This window comes from Euphorbia lathyris, chromosome 4 (assembly GCF_963576675.1).
Source record: "Euphorbia lathyris chromosome 4, ddEupLath1.1, whole genome shotgun sequence".
In the NCBI taxonomy this organism is placed as follows: Eukaryota; Viridiplantae; Streptophyta; class Magnoliopsida; order Malpighiales; family Euphorbiaceae; genus Euphorbia; species Euphorbia lathyris.
Window position 1 is genome coordinate 9,043,883 of NC_088913.1, and position 25,729 is coordinate 9,069,611.

Below are 25,729 nucleotides of genomic sequence, written 5' to 3' on the forward strand. Positions count from 1 at the left end.
GGGTCACATACCCAACCGTGCATCGGTGGAAATGTCATCGCTGCTGTTGATTCCGATTAGGGTTACATACTCGACCAGTGGTTTGTGGTGCTTCGAGGGCGTTATTCGCTACAAAACTCGACCAACATCGTCGGATCTCGACATATGTTCGGGTTAATATTTGTACCAAAAAGTTTAACCAAATGACAAGTTCAATGCTTATTTTCAGTCCACAAGTGTAGTCTCCGGAACTCCCATTTTAATCCAAAGTTCCTCAGTTTCGTAATTCTATAAAAAAATGTAATTTCAAAATTTATGACTGCCATGGTGAAGTTTCATCCTATCAAGGGTCAAGTGTTTACGAGTTTTCTTCCTAAGTCCATCTCAAATCTTTGAAAAGCGAAGACAATGATTTTAACATGTAAGGAAGCATGCAACTAAATGAAATTATCCTAAAAAAACAATAAACACAAACATAAACAATAAATAATAAAAACTTAAACTAAGATAGATAAAACCCTTTTTACCCTTCCTCACACTTTAGAGCAGACATTTACTCCCAAAAATGCGATAAAAAGTAAAGTGAAAAAGTAAAAGGGTTAAAGAAAAACTCCCTTAAACTGAAGGTGGTAGAGGAGATGGGATCGTTCACTTTAACTGTTGGACCAATTTGTTTGTTTTTCTTTTTTTTTTGTTTTTTTTTGGTTTACCTGCAAAATAAATAAATAAAATAAAATAAAAATAAAACTTACTTAAAGAAATATTGTAAATAAAAGAGAAATTAAAAAAAAACTCGGTTTGCCTCCCGGAAGCGCTAAGATTATAGTCGTTTAGCTTGACTACAAACCTCCCTTTTATGTAAATGAATGGAGCATTATGAGGAATCCAAATTCTTTAATAAATATTCTATGAATGCAAATTGGATTTTTAGCTTCAAAATAAATCAACAAAATCCATGACATAAATTTATAAAAGTTATGAAAGAGTTTAGATGTCTCCCTTTTTGACTCTTTTGGTAAGTCATATAACACGTAAAATTCTTCAGTCGGGATTGTTTCAAACTCTTCAATCATGGATTTCTGCACCACAGTTCAGGTGTGGTGATCTCATCTATTCGGGTGATGGAACTTTCAAATTCATTTGAAATTTCCAGCTCTTTTTCTCCTATTGATTTATCTTCACAACTTATCACCAAACATATATCTGAACATTCCTCAAGGACTTCTTCATGTTGAGGTTAAATCAAGTTATATGCTTCACTCGAAAAATCTGAATATGGTTCATCAGTTGACGTAATTGCAATTAGATCTTCTAAAGTTTTCATAATATTTCTCTGAGAAGCATCGATATTTTTGGTAAAAGTCTCCAATGAAGAGAATTTATTATTTATCTGCTCAATAATATCGATTATTTCTTTCCATTCCTCATACTCAAAATTTGGTGATAAGGCTTGAGAATCTTGATGATAATCATAACCATTCTCCCAATATGGGGAAAACGTGCTTGAAATTTCTTCTCTAGTAAGCTCATATTGATCATCCATATAGCAAGAATTAGTATAAATATTTGAATTTTGATATTGACAATCTAGTTCAAAATGTAAACCCCCGCAATATATACATGCTGCATCACGAAGAGAGACATCTGGAAAGTTATCCTTCATAAACATCAAAAATTTATCCTCATTGGCTTGAGCTTGCATCTCTAAGTGGTTGTTGAATGTTGGAGCATTCAACCACCATGGATAACTATTTTGATCCATCACCTTGCAAAATAAACATAAAAGAAAAAAAATAAAAAGGAACAAAATATAAAAAAGAACGCTTAAATTAATAGAACTTCAACTAAATCAAAATTATAAAACAAACAATCCCCGGCAACGGCGACAAAAACTTGATGCTCGAAATGTATATCGTGCAAAACTAAGGGCAAGTGCACCCCCATCGTGATCAAGTAATAAAGAATAAGTAGAGTATTGTTCCCTCGAGGATTGTGTTTATATATATTGATTTCTGTGAATTTCTATTATCTAAGCAATCAAAACTTGAATTGGTTGTGATATTAAACTAATAATTTAAAACAATTAAATGAAGTAAGCAAGGAAATGAATTGAGTTTAAATATGATGTAAATCACTAGAGCAAGGCTTCACCTAACCTAATGTATATAATCCACACTCAATCCTATCCAAGTTCTATCCAAGTTCTTAAGTTTTAATCTAGAGACGGTGATTATTTCCTAAAGTAATTAACCAAGCTTTGGTCTAGTCAAGATTAATCCTATTTCACATACAATTATCCTAGCTTTGGCCTAGTCAAGAATAAAGGTATAATGAAAGCATTAAGTTCTCTGAAATAACCCCAAAGTTAAGTCGTGAAACTAAACCCTGAAAAAACCGCACCGCATAGACACATGTCTAAACTATGTAGTTCCATTAATTATCTTAGTGTCGGTCAGCCAAAATCATTAATTGTAATTTAGCTAAATATTGATCAGATATCTAACTAGGAAATTAAGCCCCATAGTTTAATTCTCTATTTAATAAATTATGAACTTGAAATTGGATTGCAAGTAAATCATCTACTTCGATTAGGATCCGCCATAGCTCTAGCTATGGAGGACTTAGCTCATGGTAGATGGAAAGAAAACAAGAAATTTAATAGAAAACAAACTAGAAAACATAATTAAATAAAAGAAAAGAAAAGATGAAGGAGAATAAACTTTGAAATAGAACTAGAATCAGTTACATAGATGGAACGAAAATGAACAAAAAGAAAACTACAAAAAGTCTAAAAGAGAGCTAAAAAGATGTGGTGAGGCCTGTTCCATGTTTGTTCCAGGTCTACTTTCATTCTTTCCAATGTAGGTATTTATAGTTGCAGCCTTCATGTATTCCTTGTAACTTCCAACTTTAATGACATTAAAGAAAAGATTGATGGAGGATTGAATTCTTTACTCTAACTTCTTAACTTTAATGCAATTAAAGAGAGCATTAATGAGCGTAACTTCCTCTTGAGCATTCAAAAGACTCTTCAAATAGTCATAACATTTCTTGGATGGTTATTGAGGAATTTATAACAATAAAGATTTATTTAAAGAGTTATGGATTCTTCATTCTTGAACTGCTACGATGTCACCAACTAGAGGGAGTTCTAACTTTGCAACTTTATTTACTTGAGTAATGATTCCTTAATTGCATTTTTGCCTGAAATAATACCTAAAAACATATGGAACAAGCATTATTTCTTAAAACACAAAACTAAACATAAAACAATTATAAAATATTAAAAACTATCTTAAAATGTATGATTACTATAACTAAAATATATTAAAAACTATATGAAAATGCAAGATAACAGTCTGTGAAGGATCATCTGATAGTCATGAACCTATACAAAATTATCTTTCTTCTTCAACAGTATGGGGAAGATTAAAACATGATATTCTGTTTCTAAACAAACAGATTTGTGATTGAAAGAATCAAGAGAAAGCTCCAATTTATCATCCTAGTAAGATGAAGTTGAACTTTCATACTCAAGCTCACTCACTCAGTATCTTCGACAGATTCACTTAAGTTTTTCCTCTTTCGATATGTCTCCTAATTCAGTGCTCCAGGTGAACAAGATGGCAGGAGAAGCTTATGAGCTTTCTGTGCTTTGTGATCCTGAAGTTGCTCTTATTATCTTCTCTAACCGTGGCAAGCTCTATGAGTTCAGCAGCATATCCGAATTGAGTGATCTAACCTGGCTGGCTTACTTTGGGAAAGACAAGTAAGCGCCACACACGGGTCCCTAGAGTGATCTAATCCTCCTGGCCCCGTGACATTTGGTATTGTCTACGGTTTTTGTTTTTGCTATCACTATCAGTCCTTAGGTCTAACTTAACCAATGAATATGCAGCAGCAAAGGCTTGTAGCGGATCCGACGAAGACATGTTTGAAAGAATATGGAAATCAGCTTAAAGTTTGTCATGTTCTTCAGCTCCTGAGATCTTTTCGTGCACAGTTGGACAAAAGCCAAGCAAGTCTAGGTACTGTCTACATGATACTGCTGATGTACTGCCATTGCTTCAAAGTTGGGCAAGTCCTTCAAGTTCGAAACTGAGGTGCAACACAGAAGAGCAAGTCTCTTTCGAGCAAGTGTTTTTCGTTGCATAAAATACAGCGTAAAGAAAGTAAATAGTCCTGGTAGAACAAGGATGATGTTTATTAATTATGATTGGAGAGCCAGAGTTGAGATATTGTAAGAGAGGTTGATGGGGTAGGATATTTTTTTGTATTTTATAAGTCTTTTTAGAGAGATGAGACTAAAATGTGAATACTCTTCTTACATTTATGGAATTTATCACGAGTGAAATTGCATGCTCTCGAAATTTTGTTATAGTAAATAGTTCTGTCTTGGAAATTCCAACTTTTTTTTTTGAACTATTTATTTGCTACCTGGTTTTAAATATGGTTTCCTTAAGGGAAGGAATTGATTTATGGGATATGTTCATTGGTTTTAAGCATGTTTCTGACCATTGGATTCATTAGTCACTCGATTTTTTTTTCTATTGCTTGCTATATTAAATTCCATTAGATTAAAACCATTGCTAATTCTTTTATTTAGAGGCAGGAACAAGTAACTGTTAGAATTAGATCAGGTAATGGCAATGGGTGCAGTATAGAATTTGATCAGTATGTGGTTTATGGTTCGAGTTTTAGGAGCGGCCTCTTGCCAAAAAATTGGCAAGGGAAGACTTGCTCCCAATACACCCTTGTGGTGGGACTTTTCCCGGACCCTCGCTTAGCAGGAACGCGTAATGCACCAGGCCACCCTTTTTATGGTTAGTGTATAAAAAAATGAAAATGCCAATTGGGATTCTTGTGAGACATTAAAAAGTGTTCTAGTTACTTTAGACTTTGATATATGCTCACCAACTTGGCTAATGTTTTATTAATCTGCTAGAGGTTTGTGTTCCATGTGGACTATAACCATTGTACCATGAGAATTGGGTTTTCAATCTGGCGAAGAGAAATACACTCGAAGTTGTGTCAGGATCATTTTTGTTATGTCTATCATTTTTGTTTGTTTGTTTACTCTCGTGCTCCAAATTTCATGTTGCTCTTGAGCTGATAGAGTACCGGGGCCAATGGGCGAAACTACAGAAATATGAATGAATACAAGTCCAAATTCAAGCTTCTTAGACATTTAGATGGCATTTCCTGAATTTTATGAACAGCCAGCCAACTCATTTAAACTAAACAGTCAAGGAATTTAATAGCAGACTATGAATCTTGTGCTCTTAACATGGATTTCTAGCTGTTTCGTAAAACGGCATAGTTATTCTCTTTCTTGTGTTTGTAAAACAACGAATTGTGTTGCTCATATTCATGATCGGGCTTTAGATTGTCTGTTCGGGGTGTTTGGAATATTGGTAGGATTATAAACGACTGATGCTGGCTTGTTATTAAGATTAAAGATCCAAATTTGAACATGTTTAAAGCTTATCTTGTGAACAAGTGAAATTTGAGCTTGATGAATTTTAATTTCCTTAAACATGAATAAGCTAACTTCTCTAATTTGGTTTTAGCTTTAAGTTTCATGTAATATTTCATTTGAAGTTGTAATAGATTTGGCAATTCGATGTAACTTGTAGCATGATCTCTAACAGTTATGATACGATCAAGACGGGTGATCTAACCCGCACTCTTCAAGCGAGTGCTTGCTCCAGACAATTTAGAGAAGAATAGAGAATATTATTATTGCTTAACCTTCAATAAACAACAGCAGGCTATTTATACTGCTAGTCTTTACAAATAAACCAATGACTGAATCCTAATTGGAAAAGGACTAAATAATAAATCCTAATTAGACAAGAACTGAGTAATTCCTAAATAGACAAGAACTAGAAATCTTAATAATAAATCCTAATTAGACAAGAACTGAGTAATGAATCCTAATTAGACAAGAACTAGAAATCTTAATATAATAACTAATTAATTAAACAGATAATCCTTGTGCCAGGCCGGAACCTGTTGCACCCGATGAGACCGACCCTCGACTTCAGGAATAGCAGCCGCGTCAATCCCAGGGGCTTCAATAGCAACTCTGGATCAGCTTCAGCAGTTGTAACAAGTTACAAAAGTATGGTATATAAAAGAAAAAAGACAAAGATGTGTGTATTGACATTGTGAGTTTTTTAAATAAATGTTTTTTTATTTTTATTTTTTTTATGAAAATACTTGTAACTTCCTTATATTAAAACATAGCAAGTACAATAAAAAAACAACAGTAAGAAATCAATTATTACAAGATCTACAAAGACACTAAAATGGGTACAGAGAGTAAAAAAGGTCATAAAGGTATAAAAAAACACAAAACAACTCGTCAGAAAATTAACAAGCTCGAATTCAATATTATGTTCGGGAATTATTCACGAATTTGTTAACGAGTTTTGCTCGCGAGCAGTTCATTAATTTAGTTTAAACTTCGCACGCGAACAATTCATTAATTATGTTCATGAACTATAGTGATTTGGAATTTCTTTAACACATAACTACATAGTTTTTAAATTTATAAAACTAAATTTTACATAAAATTACGCAGTTTACATTTTTCTATTTACAGAAATGTTATTATTAAAAAAATGCTTAATACATTATTTGTCCTCTGAACTTGTCTAAAAGGTTTGATTGCCCTCCTGAACTTTCAAAGTATCCTGAAAGCCCCTCTAAACTTGCATTAAATGTTGAGTAGCCCCTGAACTTGCGCAAAATATAATCAATGGATCACTCGGTTGCAAAAAAAAAGTAAGTTAAATGCGGAAAATATATTGCACAAGTTTAAAAAAAAAGTAAAACGATGGAAGTCGGAGTATACGGTTGTTAGATTAGAGAATACAAGTTGTATATAATACATCTTCTGCATTTAACTTGTTTGTTTTGCGAGCAAATGAACAATTAATTACATTTTACGTAAGTTTAGGAGACTAACTGAACATTTAATGCAAGTTCAGATGGCTATCAGGATACATGAGGCCAATCAAGTTTTTTGGACAAATTCAGAAGACAAATGATGTATTAAACCTAAAAAAAAAAATCGAACCCATCCTAGTTAAAAGCATTTCATAAATATTATAATCACACTTGTTAGGTTTGTTTATATGGTCTATAATCGAGACACAAAGCTTTCAAACTGAGATTCATCGTGTTTAAACTTGACTCGTTTATAATTGAACTAAATATAATCGAGATTTTATCGAACCCAACACCGAACCGTTTACGGTGACCCACTCATTTAAAGCCCTAACTTACACCGACAATCAAAATCTGTTTTGAATTAAAAAAGAACAAAATTTTATAAGTTCGACACATAGAAGGTATGTGTCACTCTCTCCTTGATACCAAGACCTGCCGCAATACAAATACAAACGGTTACGCCTATAAATTGAAGTTTATATCGAAAGAAAGCGCAGTTTGCCTTCTCCGCCGCCGTGCATCGGTGAAAATGGCATCGGCGTTCCCTTTGCTAAAACATACTGCAACTCAACCACGTTTTGATTCGTCTACAACCTTAAACCGTGATAGTCATGAACTCATACAAAATTAACAAAACACTGATCGATTTGCAGCCCCTGTATTTGCCGGTAATTTTCATTTCTTAATTAAGTTTGCCGCTGTTGTTTGCTTCCACTTGTGACTTTATTTTACTTCTTCGCTTTCCCACAGTGATAGACCCTGGCGATGAAGTTTGGCTGTTTGACCCTTATTTTCCTTCTTAATGAGGAGGCGTGTATCAGAAAGATTTTGAAGCAATCCTTTTCCTTCTTAAGGAGGAGGCGTGTATTAGAAAGGTTGAAGGAATCCCTCTAAGTTTTTCTTTGGCACTTTGTGTTTTGATTCTGATTGAGCTGAAGGTTTATAGTAATTATTGTCAATTGTAAGAATTTTGAAGTTCTTAATTAATGGGATTTACTTCAGGTATTCGTGGGGTCTTTTCGAGCCTTGGCACAATAAACGTTGTTGTTGTTGTTGTGTCACGGGTTCGAGTCTGAGTCTTAGGAGGGAAGGTTTGTCTCCAATACACCCACCACACACCCCTCCCCGGACGGGTCCGGTGCACCACCCTTTTATTTGTGGGGTCTTTTACTGGCTGAACAAAGCTCTGATATTAAAGAGGTAAGGGGACTAAGGATTCTATTTATGATTAGCATTTTTTTTATTGTGAAAAATCATAGTATTTTGAATTGTCAGTATAGTAGAAATTCAATTTGTTCTACGAAATAGAGGAAGCATGAGTAGTTGAAGTTCTTTGAATGAGATCCCCAACATTGGTAGTTGAAGTCTACAAGAAACAATTAAGAACCAAAAAGATAACTATTATACTTGCTCTTTTACTTCTTATTTTCCTACCTGTTTTCCTTCCATTGTGAATGACAAAATTTCAAGTTTGCCCTGCAATTTATAGGACATTTTAGCTTCTTGAGCACTAAACTATAGGGCTTCAAAAGTTTGTATCTTAACCACCGAGTTCCAATTTTAAACAGCCAAGTTGTTTAATAAAACGTATAATTTTTTAATTTCTATGCAGCCAATGGGATGGAAACTACCAAATCGAAGCTTACCTTCCAGCCTTGAACCCATCGGTAGACAGGCTGATTACACCAATGCAACAGCAATCACAACTTGCATCATTAGTGAACTTCCATGGAGGAGCCTTTTCCGAAGACTATGAAGCAGAAACAAATGCTCAACACACTTCTGTGGAACCGTCAACAATCATCCATGAATGATAATAGTATGCGTGATCTCGATTTTCGACTTTGAGCTTATTATCTCCATGCCTCAAATAAGACAACTATGAACTGCTTCTTTTTTTCTTTTATGTTGAATAAGTGTTGTTGATTGATGGATGCATTTCTGGATCAGAAATGATTTGGTTTAAGCTTTATATGGTCAACTTGTTTCGTTATAGCATATGCTATGCATCATCATTTGGCATGCATTAGATCTTACTGAATAAACTGGCAGCAGTTAAAAATGCAAAATATTGCATTTGTTTTTCTCGGTAGAAGCATGAAGTATGATTGTTTTGTATATTTACAGGTGCTCATTGTTAGCACTTTCAAATGCTTGTGCTCTTTCTTTCTTATTGCTCTTGGATTGATATAACTAAATGATGTTTGAATTCGCAAATATTTTCATGTTCTCAAGTTGCTGATTTTCAACTCATTTGATAAGCTTCTGGTTAGAGTAAGAGCTTGATTCTCTCTGGGTTGGTGTTCTTTAGTTCGGGCAGGATAATTGGGAAGAAAGTCTGAAAGACTCGTCTTTACATTTTTCAGAGCTTAAAACTGCAAATCTTTTGGCACTTTTTGGCACAAAAGTGGAAGACAGAGAGACTCAAAATCGTCAACTCTGCAGCAACATCAGATAACTTTGTTTCTACTGAACTGAGGTTAAACTCTATGTTTTCTTCTCAGGATCAGCAGCCAGCAATCCAAACACCTTCTTATTGGGCAGATTGACATTCTGCAAGCTGAATAGATAGTTTTGTAGCAATGAAGGTTCTGTTCTTTGTCACTTAATTTCAGTTCAGTCTTAATTTGAGTTCAGTAGCCGCATTCAGTTCTGTAATTAGTTCAGTTCAGTAATTTATCATTACTTATTATAATTATTTATTATTATTATTATTAGAACCGTTATTATTTTTATAAACTTTTTATTTTAATTAATTCTATGTTTAAAGGATTATATTATTATATTATTTTAATTCAGTACCATTCAGTGAGCCTCGGTCATGAAAATAGACTGCTGTTTTTTTTTTCAGTAATTTAGGTTCATCAGTTACTTTCAACAGTCCGTCCATCGTAATATTATACCATGCCTGTCCAGTTTTCGTTTCCATTCCGAATTTAGAATAATCAGTAATGAACTCTGAAAGCTTGCATTGCAGTGATGCTATCTATTCTGGTGGTGTTAGTTGTGATATCCAAGTAGTTTCAGGTGTTTCTGCTGCTTGTTGTCACAAGCCACTGCAGGGGTAATTTTCACTTGTTGTCCCTAAATCATGCATTAAGTAACAATATTGTCCTGAAATCTTTCATATTAAACAATTAAGTCCTTCAAATTATCATACAAACACAGTTTAAATGAAAGGGAATCATTGTAGAAGAATTGGACATTTATGGTTACATGAGATGTAGGGATAATTTGAATTTTTCTGGCAGTAACCCACTTTAACAGCTTTGAGAATTTGACATGGTCCCTGTTGAGGTTATTTTCCCTATCTGTAATCAAGAAGAAGAACATGTTTTGTTCCGGCTAGCCCCCCCTTGTTCGATTGCCAAATCGCAGTTTGTTATGAAATTGCGATGTTTTAGTTATTATGATCTATTTTTATTCTTACCTTTCCAAATTAGAGCATATCTGGAAAGAAAAATTGAAATCTATGATCTATTTTTATTTTTACCTTTCCAAATTAGAGCATATCTGGAAAGAAAAATTGAAATATGATTTCATCGAATCTTGTTAGGTGATTATTTAATTATTTATTGTGTTTTTTGATGATGGGTTAGAGGGATCATCCTTAGCAGCAGAAGGCCAAAAGACCTGCTGTGATATATTTCGGAAATTAGCTGATACCATTGCAATCGCTACCTCTCGAGATCAATTAGCATACATCATGCAGTTGCATCTCTCGAGATCAATTAGCATACCTCACGCAGAATGCGCAACATTTTTAATTTTGGTTAGCATATCAATTCTGTTTGTTGGAGTAATAATAACTTCCAGAGATTTTGGATTTTAAGGGCGAAGTATTAAATGAAATATTAATCACCTCCAAAGTTAAAGGGTTTAGTGAAATCAAATTTTAAGAGCGAAGTATTTAATGAGGGTCCTAATAAATATTAATCACGTTCAACTAGTGACATCAAAAGTTAAACATTATAATGGTCTGAAATTCAGTTTTGCAATATTTTGATATAGAAAATTAATAAAAGAAATATAATTAATTTTCAATTTTACAGATTTATGATTAAGTAGAGTTTTGCATATGAGATCAACTTGCTTAAGTTTTTTTATTGAATGTGACAAGCAACAACAGAAAGTAGAAGTGTATCTAAGAAAAAGTTTTCTTGAATTTAATAATCATGAAATAGTTTTAATAGATTTTATGCTCTTTACGATATAAAGCATGATAACTGAAAAATGAAAAACTAAATTTGAAAATCACATCCCTTAACAGGTTTTAGCGATTAAGTGCTTGAAAATGGAAGATTTTGATGCGTCTCTCCTAAATCGTCTCTGTAAATCAGAATCTAATAGTTTTTTAAAAAAAAAAAAACAAATCTGATAGAGTTTCTTAAAAAAAAAGTATAGACAATTGGAAGCTTCATGACGAGGTGAACTTGGAAAGAATCTAAAATAAATTACGGAATTTGGATTTACTAATTGATGTCCAGTTTTTATTAATATGGAGAGATCATAATCTGATTTTTTTTTAAATACAAGTTTATAACTGCATTAATTTTTTTAGTTTTAAATAAAAACTAATTTAAAATCCTAGATCAATTAATACCAATATAAAGACGTCCCTCCTATGCAGATTCAGCGACGGACCTATAATTTTATTGTAATGATAAATGACACGACATAGCAAAGAGATCATTTCAGCAAATTATTTTAGTAGCATCTCATACGAATAATAATATCGTACTCTTATTTCCATGCTTATATATATTAGTGATTATTGATAACATTTACTTCCTATGTCTTATTGTATTGTAATAATGTTGAATTTATGAGTGCCTTTTAATTACTTGTCATTTGCTATAACTATATATATGTATATTCCTATAATGTACTGACACTTTTAAGAGGTTAATATACGAGTTTAGAAGTTGATGTACGTGTCTGATATTCTGAGAGATATAGACATGCGGAATACATACGAGACAAAAAAGTGTCCATTCTGCTTTTCTTGTTTATAATAATTAATTATTTACTTATAACAATAATAGACGGTATTATATAGCCCACTTAATACGTGGATTTTCTAGTAATTTATGAAACTTTTAACATTGCAATTAATAAATTTTTGCAATAATATAAAGTATTCAAATTATTAAAAAAAAAAAAATCTTAAACTATTGTCTTAATAAAAAGCATGAGTAACCTCTTAGGTGAAATCGGTTCTATTGTCTTAATAAAAAGCATGAGTAACCTCTTAGGTGAAATCCGTTCATGTGTGAATATAATTAAAAATTTGAAAAATTAAAAAAAAACAAAAATTTAGATATAAGGTAACAAAATAGGTATATATTGTTTTTAGAGAAGTATTAATTTAGACTTTAGGTAACATCAATATAGTTTTAACGTTTAAAAACTGGTATAAATTTAGACCTCAATAACGGATTAGACACGTTATTTCTATTACTCCGTTAAGTTATAATTTCTTCATCTACTTATAATTGACACGATAAGTAATATCAATGACGTATTTTAGTTCCGTTATCCCTATATTAGTGTTATTTTGTACGTGGAGTTTTAGATTAGATTGATTCTGCCCCCAAATTACCCAAAAATTTATAAAATTGACAGACTAAGCTGACGTGTGACTGTTCTTATCTGATAATACTCTTACCAAATTACCAATTCAAGATCTGATACACCTACTACATAAGCATAAGATGAATTTGGGGTTTTGAGGGGCGGCTCTTCTCCGCCGTTAGGTCGTGAAGGCATTGATATCCCACGATTGGGGTTACATATTCAACCGTGCATCGGTGGAAATGTCATCGCTGCTGTTGATTCCGATTAGTGTTACATACTCGACCAGTGGTTTGTGGTGCTTTGAGGGCGTTGTTCGGAACAAGATTCGACCAGCATCCGATCTCGTCTATGAAGGACCATCTGATAGTCATGAACCTATACAAAATCATCTTTCTTCTTCAACAGTATGGGGAAGATTAAAACATGATATTCTGTCTCTAAATAAACAGATTTGTGCTTGAAAGAATCAAGAGAAAGCTCCAATTTATCATCCTAGTGAGATGAACTTGGACTTTCATACCCAAGCTCACTCACTCAGTATCTTCCACAGATTCGCTTAAGTTTTGCCTTTTTCCATGTGTCTCCTAATTCAGTGCTCCAGGTGAACAAGACCACAGGAGAAGCTTATGAGCTTTCTGTGCTTTGTGATTCTGATGTTGCTCTTATTATCTTCTCTAACTGTGGCAAGCTCTATGAGTTCGGCAGCATATCCAAATAGAGTGATCTAATCCTCCTGCCTGGCTTACTTCGGGGAAGACAAGTAAGCACCACATGGTGGCTCCGTGACATTTGGTATTGTCTACGGTTTTTCTTTTTGCTATCACTATCAGTCCATAGGTCTAACTTAACCAATGAATATGCAGCAAAGGCTTGTAGCAGATCCGATGAAGACATGTTTGAAATCATATCGAAATCAGCTTAAGTTTGCCATGTTCTTCAGCTCGTGAGATCTTTTCATGCACTGTTGGACAAAAACCAAGCAAGTATGCTTCAAAGTTCGGCAAGTCCTTCAAGTTCGAAACTGAGGTGCAACACAGAAGAGCAAGTGTTTTTCGTCGCATAAATACAGGGTAAAGAAAGTAAATAGTCCGGGTAGAAGAAGGATGATGTCTATCAATTATGAATGGAGAGTTACCTGAAGCTCGGTAAATCTGATCACCTCGACAGCACTAATGAAGGGCGTCAGCAGTGCCCTATGAGCGGGAACCTTTCCTATGGTGAGGCGGTCCGATATCGAGGTCCCGGTCAAAGGGATCATTTCCCTCCCAACAATCTTGGCCCGCAACGGCAACGAGGTGGAGTGCATTGCCGAGTGGGTAGTGGTGGACATCCCACTTACCTACAATGCCATCATCGGGAGACCTTTTATAAGTCTTTTTGGAAACAGATGTGACTAAAATGTTAATACTCTTCTTATATTTATGAAATTTCATTACAGTAAATAGTTTTGTCTTCAAAATTCTGAACTATTCATTTGCTGCCGGGTTTTAAATATGGTTTCCTTAAGGGAAGGAATTAATTTATCGGATATGTTCATTGGTTTTAAGCATGTTTCTGGTCATTGCATTCATTAGTCACTTGATTTTTTTTTCTATTGCTTGCTATATTAAATTCCATTAGATTAAAAGCATTGCTATTTCTTTTATTTAGAGGCAGGAACAAGTAACCTTTAGAATTAGATCAGGTAATGGCTATCTGCAGTACAGAATTTGATCGGTTTATGGTGAGTGTATCAAAAATTGACAATGCGTGAGACATTGTGTTCTAGTTACTTTAGACTTCGATGTATGCTCACCAACTTGGCTAATGTTTTTTTTAAATCTGCTAGAGGTTTGTGTTCCATGTGGACTGGGACCATTGTACCAATTGGGTTTTCAGTCTGGTGAAGAGAAATACACTCGACTTTAAGTGAATTGCGGGAATTCCTTTTCAACAATGCTTCACTTGTTAAATTAACAACCCGGAATTGTACTTTTATGCCTAATTGAATGGTAAATTGGGAATGCCCCACAGAATTGGCTATGGTTTCTTGTAAGTTGCCTGATCAAGCAATGGAACATATTCTTTCTGGTAGTCCGTTGCTCAAATCCTTAGAATTGATTGAAAGTTTTTCTGAGTCTGATAAGCTGATTATTGTTTCCAAATCTTTAATCAACTGTGATGGGATTTCATGGCTGGTTATTGCTTCTGAATCTTTGAAAAGATTGGTTATAGGACACTTTTCTGATGTTGTAATTTCATGTCCAAAGCTTGAAAAACTGATTATTCTTTGTAGTTTGGGACGAGTTAGAAATGCTAAATTACTGAATTTGTCATCTTCACTTTATGCTACTATTGATTTTTATGATCCGGGGTTTCACGATCTGGAGCTTAAAACTTGGATTAAAGACATCCTTCATCAGCTTCAACATATCAAAGAGCTAGAGCTTGGGAGATACTTTATCAAGCTAACTTTTATAAAGAATAAAAAAACATTGCATCCTTTTTTTAAAATGAATTATTGCAATATATTTTTTTCTGAATTTTCTTTTCCACATTATGCTTTCAGGTTCTATCAAGTTTAGCTTACATGAGAGATCTTTTTTTATCGGTGTTAAACATCAAAAGCTTGATTTTGGATTATCCTACTATGATGAATGCCAAATTTGGAATTGCATGTGTACTTAGTAGTTCACATGTGCTTGAGAATTAGTTATTAATGTATCACACTATAATCCGGTAATTTTTTGAACCTTCTAAATGTCAAATTTAATTCAATAATCATTGTGGAATAAATGGTTTAACCATTCTATAAGTTTCCTCAATTTTATGTTTATAAAGAAAATGTAACGATAGAAAATGTCACTAGTTTTCCATATATTAAGTACCTTGTCCTAACCTTTTCTTCTCTTTTATCTCTAGGAATATTGTAATTTCCTTCAGCTGACCAATTTTGGAGACAACTAGTGGAATTTCAATAGGAATGTCTTTTATTGTTTGTCATCACATCTAAAGACTATAAAGATCACTGGTTGTCCAGATAAGGATTTGTTAATCTTTGTTGAATTTCTACTCAAGAACGCAAAAGTGTTAGAGAAGATGGTGTTAGAATTTGAAGATCATGTAACCACTTTTGAGCTCAAAGCATTAGAAAAACGATTGATGAGGTTGCGAAGATGTTCTAAAAATACCATTATTGAGGTTATACTCAGAAAGTAAATATTGAAGATTTTAGAGGTTTTTGTGGTTCATTAGTAACTTGCTTTTATAAACTAAATTGGACTTGATTTTGTTGACATTTGGTAATGATGTTAATGTTTTAATGACTGTTTGGATGTTGATTGTTAAACTTTTTCTTCATGTCATTTTTTCAATTAGTATTCTATGTAAAATGTTTAAATGGTTTGTAGGTGAGCATTCATTTTTAATTTGGTACTGAATGATTAAATCAAATGTACTTTAGATATTATTTTAAAAATATTACACTCTTAAGAAAACCTTGTATACAACTAACTATATAAGTCTGATTTCTTGTTCTGTTCCCATTACTATGTAGCAACAAGTAAAATTCTGTCTTTAATGTTGTTATTCCAATTTAGTATGTCATTGCAATTTCAACTAGAAGTCTGAAAGAAAGTAGATTAGAAGTTGAGTAGACAGAAAGGAAAGCATATATGATTATTGACACTTTGATTTCTGCACTACAAGAAAAACAAACAATAGTGAGGAAAAAATAATGAGTGGGGAGAAAATCGCTCATTAAAAGCATGCTTTTTATACTTTTAATGGGTGGAAATAAAAACTGGTAACTATTAGTCTTAAAAAACTTAACTTTACTCAATTTTCTAATGTTACGCTCATTATAGGTGCTAACTTTTTGAGCGGGATACATTCCCACCCAAACAAAACCTAACTGCAGTCCACCTCTGTGCTCCACGAAACTACCGCTCTCTCCCTCTCTCTCGCCTCTCTCTTTCATTAGCTCTGGAAATCATTCTCTTATACCGATTAGCTCTAGGAACCATCCTCGTCCACCACTATTTTCATATTTCGGTCAATTTGACAAACCCCACAATCGACTGGAACAGGAATCGGTAAGCTCCATTTTGTTTGAGATTGTTGCCCTGGGTACTCTTTTCCTCAAAATCAGAGTTTCTCTAGTTTGCAAATTAAGTAGAAGTTAGGCTATTTCATTGTTTATTTGTGTATAATACAGGGCAAAATCTACAGATTTTGCAAATGAAGAAGACGAAAGCAAGAAGAAGAAGAAACTGAAGAGTCCAAAAGAAAGAATCCTATCAAGTACAAATAATTAAAGAAGGTTTTAAGTCTTTACGTAACCCTTTGGTATTCCAAGGGTATTTCAGACCTTTTCCCACAAGAGTATTCTAGAAGCAGCCCATGCTAATAGAATGCACCACACCTCATGTGAACCTAAGCCCGAATCAATCACAGCCATCCATCACAAGGCTTATTGATCAACGGTTAGGATTGAAACATTTGTCTTTGTCCTTGTAGTACTTTTTACTTGTTGAGCACACCTAGCAATAGATTAAATATGTAATTAGTACCTATGTATTCCTTTAATGAGAAATCAAAGTTATTGAGACTTTACCTCATTCAATATTCTTATTGAATATTCATATGGTATCAGAGCAACTCTGAAATTCTGCTTCAAGTAAGCTTTAATGGCTGCCCCCATCATCACCTCTAGTAGCCCTTATCACTTGCCCCCAAATGAGACTCCTGCCCTCTCCCTTGTCTCGCAAGTTCTCACTGGCCCTAACTACCACCAATGGTCACGGGCCGTCAAGGTAGCACTCATGTCGAAGAACAAGTTCGCCTTCATTGATGGAACCATCAAGGCCCTTGCTTTAGACGACACCATGTACAATCAGTGGGAGAGATGCAACAATATGGTCATATCTTGGATACACCATGCCATCTCTCCCTCCATAGCCCGCAGCATCATGTGGTTGGACAAGGCGGATCAGATCTGGGCAGATTTTAAGGAACGCTTCGCTCAAGCGGATTCATTGCGAATCCTGGAACTCCGACGTGAGATCCACAGCCTGAAACTAGGAAACGGCAACGTTACGGACTACTACACAAATCTAAAAATACTCTATGATGAACTTCTCAACTTGCGGCCTATGCCTCAATGTACCTATCGTGCCGTTTGCAGCTGCGGTGCATTCAAAATCTTGCGTGACCAACAAGATGCAGACCAGGTGATCACTTTCCTGCAAGGACTGAACGAATCATACTCCACTATCTGTTCTCAAATCCTCCTCATGGAGCCACTCCCTTCGCTTAACAAAGTCTATGCTTTGTCCATCCAACACGAACGACAGATAGGCCTTGCGCCTGTCAAACACGAAGAGGGAAGTGAGAGTACTCCATTCGCGGGATTCACAAATACTCAAGGCAGACAAAACAACAATCGCAACAATGCAAGGTATGGAAATCGCAAAAATAACAACAAAAATTCATCACTGTGTACTTTCTGCGGCAATACAGGTCATACTGAAGATATTTGTTTCAAAAAACATGGGTACCCCCCAAGTTATGGCAACCGAAGCAAAGGAAGTAATTCCAGAATCACACAGCCTAAGGCAAACTCAACAACCAACCAACACAGAGAGCATGGTGACTCGGGCGACGAAGATAACAGACAGACCAGCTTAGAATCCTTCTCCTTGACCAAAGACCAGTATCAGACATTGATGGCATTATTACCACCAAACGGCTCAGGCAAGTCCACAGCCACCAGCAGCAGTCAATACCTTTGCCAAGGCAGAGCACTCTGGTATGACTCTCAACACTTTACCTAGTAAGTTTACACGCCCTTACTGGATAATAGACACCGGAGCCACAGACCACATAGTATGCAATGTTAAGTTCTATATGACACACTCCAAGATTGACAATTGTTGGGTGAATAATGGAGACAGAGTTAAGGCTGAATACGTGGGCACCGTAGTGTTGAGTCCTGAGCTTGTTTTACATCACGCACTGTGCATCCCTAATTTCGACTACAACTTGATATCCACTAGTAAATTGCTTGCCACTAGTCAAATGTGTATGCTTATAACTGGGTCCACATGTATGATACAGGATATTCAAAAATGGAAGAGGATTGGCTGGGCTAAGGAGCATGATGGCCTCTATTACTTAGAACATCCTATCCCTAGCATAGTTGATGAACACTCTGTTTTTTCTGTTAAAGCCAATGTATGGCATTTGCGTTTTGGGCACCCCTCTTATGAGCGTTTAAAGGGCCTACATCTATCCTGTAATGATTTCCATTCAATCAAAAATGCACCTTGTGACATTTGTCAACGAGCTAAACAGAAAAAGGCGTCTTTTCCACTAAGTAATAGCATAGCTAACGGTGTTTTTGATCTCATTCATGTTGACATTTGGGGACCGGTTAGGGAATCATACTCAAATAAACACTATTTCCTAACTATCCTTGACGACTATAGCAGGTATACTTGGATTTCATTAATGGATACCAAGGCTGACACAAGCACCACATTACAGCATTTTTGCAGCTACGTCAACAAACAATTCAATAAGCAAGTTAAGATTATACGCTCAGACAACGGCCCTGAATTTCTCATGAGACAATTCTATGCAACCAATAGGATCATACACCAGACCTCGTGCCCGGAGACACCACAGCAAAATGGTAGAGTCGAACGCAAGCACTTAGATATCATGAACACCACTCGTGCCATCATGTTTCAAAGCTCAATGCCTAGACTCTACTGGCCTGAAGCAGACAGTCATGCAGTGTACTTAATAAACAGGCTTCCCTCAACACCAGTACAAAAACAAACGCCCTATGAACGCCTCTACGGGGAGGCTAGCATCCTTGAAAACCTCAAAGTTTTCGGGTGCTTAGCTTATGCTACCACCCTTGACAGAAATAAAACAAAATTCACAGACAGGGCTGTGAAATGCGTTTTCTTAGGGTATTCACATGGCATCAAAGGATACAAACTTTTGAACTTAACTACTAACGTGGTTTTCTTTTCCAGGAATGTTACTTTCTTTGAACAACATTTTCCCTTTTCAGACAAAGACAAATGTTTCAATCCTATCAAGTAATACAGGCAAACGCATTCTGCACTGAAGATAATCTAGATATTTTGCATTCATCACTTATTGACGATGATGAAGACCCTCAACTCAACACACAGACAATTGCAACACAAGATAGCATACCAGACATACAACATGACATGCAAAATGTGGATGCAACACAGGCTGGCACTGACAGTGATAATGAAGACCCAATACCCACAACCACATCAACACCAGGAAGACCCATCAGAACCAAAAGGATACCTACTTACCTCCAAGACTATCATTTAGCCTTAGCAGCAGGATCCACTTTGCCCTGCCTCACCAACTCGCCTCACTCCCTGTCTAAACACCTTTCCTACTCCAACTTTTCACCCACAAAACAAGCCTTCCTCATCAATGTAGCCTGTCACCGAGAACCTGCATCATATAAAGAAGCCCAGTCAGACCCCAATTGGACACAAGCCATGAATACCGAGCTATTAGCCCTCGAAGCAAACCACACATGGGACTTAGTCCCCTTACCTACAGGCAAACGACCTATTGGGTGCCGATGGGTGTACAAGCTCAAGCATAAGGCTGACGGTAGCATTGCTCGTTTCAAAGCTCGGCTCATTGCAAAGGGATATGCACAGCAGGAAGGGGTCGACTTCACCGCCACCTTTGCACCTGTTGCAAAGTTCACCACTATCAGAATCTTGTTAACTCTAGCCATTGCCAAAAATTGGCATATCCACCAACTCGACATCAATAATGCTTACCTGCACGGTGACCTTCATGAAGATGTCTACATGTCTCTGCCTCCGGGGCTCCCCAAGTCCAGTCCTCCGTTTGTTTGCAAGCTCCGCAAATCTCTCTATGGACTTCGACAGGCTGGCCGTCAATGGAACGCCAAGCTCACCAGTACAGTCCAACAAATGGGGTTTCTCCCATCCGCGGCAGACCCTTCCCTCTTTGTTCTCATCCGAGACTCCCACACCACCGTCCTGCTCATCTATGTAGATGATGTCATCCTTGCCGGAGACGATTTCTTGATCATCTCCCTTGCTAAACAGCACCTCGACAACTCTTTTAGTATCAAAGATCTTGGTGCTCTGCATTTCTTCTTGGGTTTTGAGTTCTCCCGAACCAAAGAAGGCCTGCACATGTCACAAAGGAAGTACGTCTTAGAACTACTTCAAGACACACAATTTCTAGACAGCAAACCTGCCTCTTCCCCAGCCTTACCTCACCAAAAACCCACCGTACCCCCCACCCCTATTAACAATATCACTTTATACCGGCAGATAATCGGAAAACTACTCTACCTCACACATACTTGCCCTGATATTTCCTACATAGTAAATCATCTTTCCCAATCCCTTACCCAACCCACTACGGATGACATGCATAAAGTTCACAGGGTCCTGCGTTACCTTAAAGGGACGATCGGTTTGGGTCTCTTCTTCCCTGCATGCACAGATCTCACTCTACAGGCCTTCTCGGACTCCGACTGAGCTACTTGCCCCGTCACTCGTAAATCCATTACCGGCTACCTCGTCTTCCTCGGCTCCGCCGTCGTGTCATGGCGTTCTAAGAAACAGAGCACCGTCTCCCGTTCTTCTTTCGAGGCTGAATACCGAGCTATGGCCTCCGCATCTTGTGAACTCCACTGGATCATCAATCTCCTCCGCGATCTCAAACTCCCTCCGATGGCTTCTTCTCTCCTCTTCTGCGACAACACCTCCGCCATGCATATTGCTCAGAACCTCGTCTTCCATGAACGGACCAAACACATCGACATTGACTGTCATGTGATCCGTGAACGCGTCCAGTCCGGCCTCATCCGCTTGATGCCCATTCCCTCGGCTCTGCAACTCGCCGATTTGTTTACAAAACCTCAACACTCGCCTCATCTACGCTTCCTCATTTCCAAACTTGGCTTGCGAAATCCTTACAGCACCAGTCCAGCTTTCGCACGCCTAGTTTGAGGGAGGCTAATACAGGGCAAAATCTACAGATTTTGCAAATGAAGAAGACGAAAGCAAGAAGAAGAAGAAACTGAAGAGTCCAAAAGAAAGAATCCTATCAAGTACAAATAATTAAAGAAGGTTTTAAGTCTTTACGTAACCCTTTGGTATTCCAAGGGTATTTCAGACCTTTTCCCACAAGAGTATTCTATAAGCAGCCCATGCTAATAGAATGCACCACACCTCATGTGAACCTAAGCCCGAATCAATCACAGCCATCCATCACAAGGCTTATTGATCAACGGCTAGGATTGAAACATTTGTCTTTGTCCTTGTAGTACTTTTTACTTGTTGAGCACACCTAGCAATAGATTAAATATGTAATTAGTACCTATGTATTCCTTTAATGAGAAATCAAAGTTATTGAGACTTTACCTCATTCAATATTCTTATTGAATATTCATAGTGTAAATGTCGTTATTCATATCTCCTTATGTGTTTATTTGCAGATCTACTGGAAAACCTAATTTGTGTGGTTCTGTTTTTCCTATGCTTGCTTTCCTTTTTTTTTTGTTCGACTTTGTTAGACTTTTGCTAACAATATGTTTGTTTGAACAATTTTACAGATACAATCTTTCAATTTTGGGGCTTTGAATTAATTACTTGAACCCTCTTGTGCAGTACAAAGAGAAGCATCGTTATATGGGTGGGTTTCTCTGAAATATGTTTTACTTTGTAAAAGCTTTCATGAATTTCAATTGCACAGATAGGCATTAGGACTGAATTTCAATCTTGTCTGTGTCTTGTAATGACTCAGTATGATGAATTAAACTTTTCCAATGATGAGAATTGAGAAGAATTAATAATTTCCCCCAAATTAATATCAATTCCCTTGTCCTGATTGGATATACTTCTATTGATATAGTGAAATTTATTTTAATTTGTATATGAGGAGAAAGACAGTAATTTTAAGCACTTTTATTCTTCACTCTTATAACTTGCCTTTTATTTCACTAATTAGAAGAATTATTATTTGAATAAAACTAGGAAGAGTATAGTACCATTTCATACTTGAATACTAAGTTTGGCATAGAAAATTCCTAATATAGACACTGTAAAATGAATGAGAAGCAAACCATACTAGTGTGTCAAATGGGTGCACATAGTCCTTTCCTCTTGATTTCACTTGCTTTCACTGAGCCTGGCCTTTCTTTTCTCAATAAAGAAAAACACAAACAAGGGTATGACAGAGAAAGCACTGAAGCAAACAGAGGCAATATCAACGGAGACATGACGGCCGGTGATGGCCTTGACCTCCAAGAGTTTTTCTGTTTCATGAGTATATGTATTCTGACCATAAGCAACCTCATGTTTATCAAAGTTGAAAGCATAGACACATACGAAGTACGTAGCAGAAGGCACACCATGCTCAATAGTCCATGTGTAACTTTAGTTCTTGTTTGAAGAAGTGTAAGGCATATTAACGATTTTGAATTGGCAAGTCTTGTCCTTAGATAGACGATCCTCTGTTTTTCTCCATGAAACTGGTGTATACGTGTCATTTAAATAATAGAGAACTCAATTGATTCGATGTAGCTGTCAAGTGGTTCCTCCTAAAGAATAGTTCAAAGTCCCGGCTCTACTTCACTCTTCCTCTCGTTTATTCTTCGTAATTGCTGTTAATGTTTGACTTTCTCTAATTCTTTTTGGATATTTGAATTCGAGTTGTGACTAATTTTCTAAATTTCTCTTTAGCAGATTTTGAGAGCGTATTTCGTGAGAGACGAGGGCCCGATCTCACTTGGATTATCGAACCCACCTGGTCTCTTTATTGGATCCTTAGCTCTAACTTTGATTGCTGCACCTTTGTCCACGCTTTTTTCTCTCTTGGTCTAAGTTGTCTAAAGCTAAGGTACTTGGATTACATTTTATAGCTCTTAAATGCTTCAAATATTATTATATAGATAATGTACATGAAATTATTATAATCTTCTGCTGAATTTAACTTCTTTTAGTACTGGATTCTCTGTTTTTCCAATAGAAATATTTGATACACTTGTTTTTCTATTTTTAGTCTGTTAGTTGGTGTTATTGAAATTTTAGGTTTTACTTTTGATGCACAAAATTTTTTAGTATATCACTTGTTATGTTCTTCTTTCTACGGCATTCTTCATCATTTGGAATATTTCCACAAGCTAAGGTAGTTTCATCTGAGAAATTGAGTCTTTAATCCAAGTTTTTATTGTAAATTCAATCATCATTATTAGGTGTCTAATTAATACTTAAATGCCTAGTGTGCAGTGTCTGTATCCACTTAATTGAAGAAGGATTTACAAGTTAATAGCAGTAAGAATGGTTGTCCTGCAGATTCTAGCAGTGAATATCTTTTTGCAATTCGTTACGCTTCAATTAATTTAGTTTGCCATTGGATATTCGAACTTAGTGATTGGTGTGAATTATTGTTATTTAAGGTTAGAATTCTGATTCGGCAATTTGAGTTATTGAATTGATTGATTGGAATATTTGAGAAATTTTGTTGATTAATGCAATTAGGTTGAGCATATGATGAACTATTATTTTAAGCCTAGTTCTAGTATAGTTTATTAGTTGAGATTAATGTTACAATTCTGCTTTTGGCAATTTCAATTCCTAGTTAAAGTTGAGTTCACTAGTTGAGATTTAATGTTGAAATTCGAAAATGCTTTTTCAATAAATGCTTTTTTGCTTGTTTAGGTGGTGAATTTCTCTTCAAAAATCATAGAATATAATATTTCCCTTGGTGATGTACTCTAGTTTATTAACTTTAAAAGCCTTTTCTAAGTTGGTGATAAGTTTGTGTCTCCATGCATTTTTGTTTGTGTAATCCATCTAAATAAGAGCAAAAAAATACAATTAAGTTGAATTGGGAAGAGAAAGTTAATTGATGGCAAATTTTACTGTATAACTATACACTCTGTTTCTAATTTCTGCAGTGGACAAATTCCTTTCAAATTGATTTGCAATATTACACAAGAACTCGTGATTATACTGATATTCAATGCTTCTATTCTGCTATTTATTTATATTATTCAAAAGGTTAGTAATTGGAAAGAGTATATATGGCTCGGTCATTAAAGTAGTTTACTATTGTTAATTACAGCTGCACAGGGAAACTTGAGCGGCATATATCTGATTGAGAAAACTTTAGCTATATGTAAGACATTCCAAGCTTCCAAACATAAACGAAAAGAAAAATTATATATGATAACTGTGTAGATACATTTAAATGCAGCAAATTCATATATAGTTCTGGCGTCTAACGTAATACCTTTTACAATCAGGTGTTTTATGTGAAAACGTTTGTAATTAGAACCATAGGCGAACCTATTGATGGAAGAGCCGAGTCTCCGTCCTCTTCGACCTTGGATGCCCACTCGGAGTTGCAATCAACCATAGGTGAACCCATAGACATCATCTTTTTGCAGATATGCACAATGTTTTTGGTATTTAGCTCTATTCTTTGTAGTTTTCTTTACTTTGACTATTTAATGGGTAGTATAATAAAATTCTGATTTCATTTCGTAGGAGTTCCCAATACTTTGAATGTGATTATACCTTATTTGCTCAAGTGTAAAAATTATACCTTCAATCTATGATATGTCTTATTATTAATGATATGGTTTCATTTGGAATTGGTTATCTATGTGTTTTTATTTAAAAGTTTGATGTTATTTTAATTTGTTTGAGACTTGAATATATCTAATTTAGAGTAGCTCCGTTCAATCCAAATCATTATAAATATTTTTAATTAGACGATTTTTAATCATTATAAATACTTCTAATGAGCGTATTTTTAATCACTATAAATGCTTCTAATGAGCGTATTTTGAATCATTATATAGTTTTTAATAAGGGTAAATGTCCACTCATTGTAAGTTATGATTCCGCTCATTAATACTTTTAGTAAGAAGGGCTTTCTCAAGGGGAAAATTCCGCTCATTAAAAACTTTTAATGAGTGGAACTAGACTTTTAGTGATGATTTTTCCCATCATTAAATCCCCTTTTTCTTGTAGTGATGGGACACCAAATCCTCGGTCGCCAATGCACAAACCGCTATTATCAATCAGCTAATTTTTATCAAACATGTCTACACAAACAGCTAGTCAAATCAGCTAGTCATAGCAGCTAATAGCTAACAGCTAATTCCCACATAGGG

At 35.5% G+C, this 25,729-nt stretch overlaps 2 long non-coding RNA genes across 2 annotated transcripts; both read left to right on the forward strand.

The window, feature by feature from the left end:
- Positions 1 to 7,450: 7,450 nt before the first annotated feature.
- Positions 7,451 to 9,654, forward strand: LOC136227376 (uncharacterized). Its single transcript, XR_010688036.1, has 4 exons — positions 7,451 to 7,604; positions 7,687 to 7,811; positions 7,939 to 8,136; positions 8,549 to 9,654. It is a non-coding gene; the product is annotated as an uncharacterized lncRNA (long non-coding RNA).
- Positions 9,655 to 22,041: 12,387 nt separating this feature from the next.
- LOC136225964 (uncharacterized) lies at positions 22,042 to 23,542 on the forward strand. Its single transcript, XR_010687401.1, has 3 exons — positions 22,042 to 22,063; positions 22,160 to 22,239; positions 23,292 to 23,542. It is a non-coding gene; the product is annotated as an uncharacterized lncRNA (long non-coding RNA).
- Positions 23,543 to 25,729: the final 2,187 nt, after the last annotated feature.